Source organism: Chaetodon trifascialis, chromosome 1 (genome assembly GCF_039877785.1).
Source record: "Chaetodon trifascialis isolate fChaTrf1 chromosome 1, fChaTrf1.hap1, whole genome shotgun sequence".
Classification (NCBI taxonomy): Eukaryota; Metazoa; Chordata; class Actinopteri; order Chaetodontiformes; family Chaetodontidae; genus Chaetodon; species Chaetodon trifascialis.
In genome coordinates, this window is record NC_092056.1 from 22,560,857 (window position 1) to 22,568,810 (window position 7,954).

The 7,954-nt window shown below is 40.2% G+C and overlaps 1 pseudogene; it reads left to right on the plus strand.

The window, feature by feature from the left end:
• Nucleotides 1-884: 884 nt before the first annotated feature.
• Nucleotides 885-2,369, plus strand: LOC139329146 (UDP-glucuronosyltransferase 2A1 pseudogene; annotated as a pseudogene).
• The last annotated feature ends 5,585 nt before the right edge of the window (nucleotides 2,370-7,954 follow it).

The window sequence follows — 7,954 nt, forward strand, 5'->3', positions numbered from 1 at the left end:
TCTGCCATTTATGGTATTTTTAGGCCATATGAAAAATAAGACTGAATGAACTGAATGAATTATTGACCTCCAATAAAATTAGTAATTTAAACTGATATTTTACCCCAATCTGAACCTTTCATGTAACTAAACACCTGTAACACAGGAAAATAATCTGTCAGCTTCCCAATCATTTATTTTTATCTCTGATAATGGTTTAGCAGTTAAACACAATCGATAACTGACAGGCTACTCTCCTTGTACTCTATTACGACATGTGCCTTTGAACATGATACTGCAGTACCAAAGTCCTACTCAGGCTGGAACCTGGAAGGATTGGCACAAATTCTGCTCTCTCCCTGTGGCAAAGGACAAATATTGGACAAAGAATACTTTGGATACTAAGAAAAAAAAAACAAAACAAAGGTAGTAGATTTTTTCAGTCTCTTTCTAATATAAATGACTGTTGGCTATGTTAGTGTTTCAACTTCTGCATGGTTCTAAAATGTGCACATTGCTTGCTAGTTAGCTGTCACTGTACATGTTAAAAGGACTTGCATATGGATAAACACTGTGCTGCTGTGTATAGCACCATACATTAACAATTAGATTAAATACAAATGTAATTCCAGCAGGCTACACATACTACAGGAAAATTATTGAAAGCAAACTAACATAACAACTATAACACGTTTGAAGGATCAGTTATATAACCTGTATTTTCTATATTTAAGTAAATGACAATAAAAATGCTACTTGTACTGAAAATTCTGCATTTGATATTAAAATGCTTTCTTTCTAACTACAGAATAAAAATGCATTGGCCCTGGGTATGGATCACTCTCTGCTTGCTCTGTCCAACTGTGGTTTACGGTGGCAAAGTTCTTGTTTTTCCTGTGGACGGAAGCCACTGGGTGAACATGAAAGTCATTATTGAGGGACTACATTCAAGGGGCCACCAGGTTTCTGTTATACGATCATCAGACAGCTGGTACATCAAGGAAAACTCCCCATTTTATACTTCAATTACACTCAATATGGACTCTGGATTTGATGAAGACTTTGTGACTATGTTTGTGGCCCGGTTGCTGGAAATCCAGAGGGCAGGGAAGTCTTTCTGGACACGTTATAAACTGGAAATGGAACAAGCAGAAAAGGCCTCTGAGATGCATGAGAAAGCATCCAAAATGCTTGAGCGTCTTTTTGAAAACAAAGATCTGATACAGACGATACAGGATGCCAAATATGACCTTGTCCTTACAGACCCTGCCCTTTCAATGGGTGTTATATTTGCCCACTACCTCAGGTTGCCTCTAGTTTTCAATGTCAGATGGACTAGTCACGGTGAAGGCCATTTCTCAATTGCACCTTCTCCTCTTTCTTATGTTCCCCTGACGGGGACCGAGTTTTCAGATAAAATTAGCTTTCTTGAGAGACTTCTTAATGTAATCACTTTTGGCTTTTGGCAATTTCAGACAGTACAGTATATCTCACCATGTTATGCTGGATTAATTGAAAAATATATAGGTCCAGACATAGACTACTCATCCCTGTTTCAAGCTGCAGACCTGTGGCTCATGAGAGTGGACTTTGTGTTTGAGTTTCCTCGTCCCACCATGCCTAATGTTGTCTACATGGGTGGGTTCCAGTGTAAACCTGCCAAACCTTTACCTGAACACCTGGAGGAGTTTGTGCAGAGTTCTGGAGAACATGGAGTCGTCATCATGTCTCTGGGCACTCTGATTGGAGAGCTTCCACATGACCTTGCTGATGAGATTGCAGCAGCTTTTGCCAAATTACCTCAGAAAGTCATCTGGAGGTATAAAGGTGACAGACCAGCCACTGTGGGCAACAACACTTTAATAGTCGACTGGATGCCACAGAATGATCTTTTAGGACATCCCAAGATAAAAGCATTTGTGGCTCATGGAGGAACAAATGGTGTACAAGAGGCCCTTTATCATGGAGTTCCTATTGTGGGACTTCCACTGATTTTTGATCAACGTGATAATCTCCTCAGGATTGAAGCAAGAGGAGCCGGGAAGATAATTGATATTTTTACAATGAATGAAGACATCTTCTTTCAGGGAATTCAGGAAGTCCTGCATGAGCCCTCCTACAGGATGAACATGCAGAGACTCTCCAGGCTGCACAGAGATCAGCCAATGAAGCCGCTGGATACCGCCCTCTTCTGGATAGAGTTTGTCATGAGACACAAAGGAGCAGCTCACCTGAGAACAGAGTCCTACAGACTGCCCTGGTATTCCTACCACTCTCTGGATGTGCTGCTCCTGTTAGGGGGAGTTGTGCTGATTATTCTGGCCTCCTTTGCTGCCTTGATAAGATGTTTATACTCTGTGTGCTTGAGAACAAAAAGTAAACATGATTAATACAAATCAAAGTAGCAACAAATTTCCAATTATCTGCAAAAGCTGATTCCAATAAAAAAAGACAACAAACAGAATCATTCAGTGCTTTGCAATATATTTTATCAACAAGGAAAAACACATATTTGATTGAGTATATTCTTAAACTATTGTTTTTTCACAAACCCGGTTCTCTGGATAAACAAACCTTGACATGCAATGATTCTCTGCTGATTGGCAAGTACATTGAAAAAAAAAAAAAAAGAAAGAAAGAAAGAAAAAGAAAAAAAGAGCATTTTAAAATTTTTCAATGATTTTTATGAGCCCACTGTGGAAATAATGTTTGCATATGCCTTTGCTCTTTCCCCAGCTTTCTTGTACACTGTAGCATAATACACTTAAATCTCTCATTTTTAAACGACTTCCTTCTTTTCTCAGTGTTACCCAGCATTTAGCTGTGGTCTTATCTCATCCAAGCCAAGTGTATTTCACACACAAAGATTAGAGCGACACAGTGGGGCTATACTGGGCCCTTATATGTCTAAATCCTCGCCACATTTTTTAATTGTATGAATTTGTATCATGGGCTCTTTTTTCATGGCTCAATCCTTATTCTTTTTTTATACAACACATAAGATGACACCAGTTTCAGTGTTGATGAGAAGCCTCTTATTCTGGTCTGACCATCTGACTTCAAACAAACTGAAAAGTGTGATCAGTAAAAATATATTTGTGTTTTACAATATACTGAGATAATGAATGCTGAAATTCTAAGAATGACCGTTTCAGAAGGACATAAACACTTTAAATATAATGAAGTTCAAGTGGTTTTATTCACTAATACAGTATTTCTTTTTTTTATTTTTTCTTGCAATGACCTGACATGGCGTGCACCCTGCAGAGAATAATTGTTCTACTTTTGATGCAGCTCTCATGCCTCTTTGACTATCCTCTCATGGTGTATGAAAAACAGTTGAAACAAAGAGAGCATATCTTGGTAATGATTTTTGCAAGTTCACAAGTGGGGAAGTTGTCTGCAACATTTCACAAGATGTGCAAAATAGTTATAACACATTTAGAGTCAACTTCATTAATAGCATAAAGAGCATGCTGATCTTTACTTCATCAGCATGGGCTGTCGGTATAATATCATATATATCTTTAGCATATTAAGTCAGAGGAAATGGAGCCATCTTTGCCTTTATGTAACACGGGAACAACTCAGGACTGTCAGACAAGACAAATTTTGCACTAAAGGTTTAAAACTTATATTTGCAAATGAAAGCTTAGGGCAAGCTCCTTGCCAAACAGTTAGCATGTTATTTGTGATGAATACACTAGACTAGGAGCCTTGTCATATATAGTAGTATCTGTGACTCAAGAGAGTTGCCGTTGTGTTAAAGCTGTCCCTTAATAGTTGGATGAGGATTGGTCTCTGGAGACTTTTGTAGCAGAAATCCCTGCTACAAAAAAAGTGAGATAGCTGCAGCATTTGCTAAATTAGTTCTGAAAAATCATAAGAGTGATAGGCCAGCTTCTCTGGACAAAAACAACACATCATCAAGGTCATCCAAAATCAAATACATTCTCGCTTAGGAAGTAAGTAAAATAGTTCAAGACTCCTTTGAGTCCCAGTGGCAGGTCAACATTTGTTTGCCCATGAATATGACACCCTGCTGAGTCCAGAAGTCGGGGGAGCTGAGAGGATAAAGACAACAATTTCCTCATGGCCATCCAGGACGTCCCGAATAAGCCCTCCCAGAGGATGAACATGCCGGATCTGCCCTCATTTCTACACTTAATGGGCTTAAGTGACACTCAGATAGTGTTGTAAGTATCAAAAATAAATAAATATTACAAGTTTGAACTACACTACTGCTCTCAGATTTTGGCAGACCTGCAGAGAATCACTCAGGCTGCAGAGATCAGCCAATAAACTCTCTGAACTGCAATTTTTTCTGGATAAAAGCGCTCTTAAGACACAAAGGTGTGGCTCGCCTGAGAATCTACAGACAGTCTTTGTGTTCCTCCATAGACACCATGCATGACATTGATTATTCTGCACATTTTTAGTGAAGGGCCCCTGTTTCAGCTTTGCTAAACTACGGAATGTGTGGTATTTACTATAATCCCACTAAACATCGAAAGGATATTCCCAATGTTACCACTTGTTGCTGTGAATGTCAAAACAAGAGTATCTGTAATTCAAATGATCATGTTTTGTCCAACAGTGTATTGGTATTTGCAAAATTCACTTGCTCGAGAAATGATGCAGAGAGAAGTTTCACAACTGAGCTGATCACACATTTGTACAAACACTGTCGGTTTGTGAGCATTGTAGAAACTAACAGGCCATCAGGACATGACTGTACAAAATCCCTGAGGGTTTTACTTCAATAAATTAATTCTTTTATTACAAAACAATAATAAAAAAAAAAACATACCGCAAATACTGTTATGGAATTTGTGTCTACATCCTACTGGTGGCTGGTTGCAGCCATGATACAAATCATTACGTACAGTACAAGGTTTTACATCTATAGCTGTCAAACAGGTAAATCATGAGGAATATCAGTTCACTCTGAATCATCACTGTTAGGTAGGATTAGACGTGATGGGGGTCCAATCCTGCACCAGTCTGGAGACAGGCGGGACAACAATAATACTTCCAGAGAAAGTTCAATTTGATAGAACACTTTCATTTCACCTCAAGTCAACTAATATAAGTCAGATCAATACTAGCTGCCTGGTGGATTCCACTTGTGTCAATATAGCAAATACAAAAGACATGAAAAAAAAAAAAAAATCTTCCACATTTGAAACATGAAATGCTATTTCAAGGTATGAGAAGCTGAAAGTAAGACAGCAGAACTTATTGCGTTTCTCAGTGCTGCTGGCTCACAATTCATGTGAAAACTGAAAAAAATGTGCCAAAGTGAAATGTCACTTTACAGGAATAATTTGACATTTTGGGAAACGCTTATTTGCCTTCTTGCAGACAGATGAGACGACTGATACTACAGTCATGTAAATATGAAGCTGGAGTCAGCAGCCAGGGAGCAGAACTTAGCATAAAGACTGGAAACAGGAAATTCACTATTTTATTGGGGGTTATGCACTGGACTATCTCTTGCAGTAACTTCCTGGCGTCTCTGCCTGGCTGACTGGGTACTACAATCTTACAAAAAATATTCTGACAAACGACCCCTGTAAAACAGCAAATTGGCATTTCTATACTGGGCTTTTTTACGAATCAAACAAACTGAATATAATAGATGAATTAGTGACCTATAGAGGTGGTGGTAAGCTGATTTTGTTACCTGTGACAGAGCCAGGCTGGCTGTTTGGCCCTTTTTTGAATTCTTATGTGAAGCTAAGCTAACCAGCTGCTGGCTGTAGCTTCATATTTAGCACGCAGACATGAGAGTGGCATCAATCTTGTCATCTAAGTCTTGACAAAAAGTGAATAAGCATTTCCAAAAATATTCAAAAAGCCCTATAAAATCATGAATAAGGGCACAACACCGATAACATATTCACTGATAATACAGGGAAAAAACAAAAGCACTGTTTTCAATTACATCCACCCATTTACGGCAACTTCATATGGCAGCATCACTGACCATATGTCCAATATGTATACGGCAAAATACTTTCAAACGGCACCTATTGACATTAGTTCTGAAAACTCGTAGTAAAGTCTGTTCAAGGTATTTACAAAGTGTCCATGCCAGCAGGGCAGGTGTGGTGGGCGGTGTAAGTCCTCTCATGATGTCCTGGTCCGTAGAGAGCTCATCCTGAGCACGGTGAGCTCAGCTACATCTGCATCCTGCATCTCCACCTCTTGTTGGCAGCTTTCTCTGATTACATACACTACGAGACCCACACAGATGAAAATGAGGAGGACTATGCCTATAACCTGGGGTACAAAAGAGTGAAGCAACACTTTTAGTAAGCATCCACAGAAAATGTGTATTTTTGATTAACAAAGTCTATTAACAGAGCAGTATAATAGTTTCCAAACTGTAATAGCATCACATTGTGGATATGTTCTCTCCAGTGCATGCTCTGAGGGGGAGGTATTTCCACTCCAATCCTCCAACAAAATCTTCTGTAAACTAGGAAATATTCAACTCACCTGAGAAAAAACAAACAGCTGCTGTGAGCGGAGCATTAGTTCTTGTGGGGTGACATCTCCCTCACTAATTGGCTCACACCACTTCTGCGGAGCTGCCTTGTCAACTAGTACAAATCTACCCTCCCAGTCTGTCATAGCACAAGCAAAGTATTGGCCATCGAGGAACAACAAAATCAGCCACACGATAGCAGGAACGAAACTGGAGAGGGAAACAGTTTTCCTGCACCACGAATCACATCTGCATCCTTGAATGATTAGCATCAAGGTGAAGGCCATGACGGCAGGAATGATGAAGAATGCTGATGAAAACACTCCGTTCCATGTAGGGTTGCAAGGACACTCAAACTCCAGCTCCACCAGCTTCTCTAGTCCCATGAGGATAAAGCCAAAAGCCACATTTGATACCAGAGGACTGTTGCTAAGTTCATTTTTCAGCCTGGTAAGCCATTGTTGTCTACTTTCCATACTAGATTGACCGAAAAATGAAGACAATCGTTGTAAAAAGCCCAAAAGAGGGTCCACCGTTGTGAACACATTGGCAACAGCTAAGTGATGCGTAATTAACTCATCCAGGGGTAAGTTTTCCCCTCGGGCAAAATGCCACACTTCCACTCTGATTGGTTTTGAACAAAGGAGGGTGTGCCGTCTGCTCTGACACTGCTCTAGCTGATTGGCCTGGGCGAAGTTTCAGGTGGGGTTACATTTTAAATGTGGTCTCCCATGGACAAACTGGAGGGAGGGCTGTAAAGTGGAGGGAAGTTTGTTCTGCAGCTGTGCACAGACTAGCCATTTGCAATTGTGCAGCAAAAAAAAATGCATGGAGGTGCAGGCATGTGTCAAAGGGCGAGCCCTTGCAATGAAGAATCGGGTTACAGGCCCAGATTTTCACACAAACACAAACACACACACACAAAAATAAATAAACAGAAGTGAAATGCAAGTTGTAATTTACCATTAAAATATACTAAAGAAAAGTCACTGAATTGAGCTCATGCGACGACAAGCCGTTCTAAGTGTATCAAGTTCTCAGGTGTTTTTGGTTTATTTGCTGCAATTGTCTGCAATTTAAAAAAAAATAGATGCATGCTGACTCGGTTCAGTTCAGTTTACCACAGCTGGCCGCATGAGGTCGCCCATGTAGCAGCACAGATTAAGAACAGGGAGGATTACAGGAGGCCATGTTGAGCTTTCAAGGGGGATGTACTACGTACAGCTTGAGAACACCCAGGCCACTGATGTGATGACATAATTTATAAATGACCTCAGTGAGCTCAAGAGCATCACCATAATCTCCTCACATTAAAACCTGACAGGAGAAAGTGTTTAGGCTCTGTGAACCAGGCCTGGAAAGATGGGACTGGACTGCATAACCACTGCACGTTTTTAAATGTTCCTGCCCACATCTGGCCTGGAAGGCATGTCTGCCTCCTGTTCTGCTTAGTTTGCGACAAATCTGACTTGAGTTCTGGTG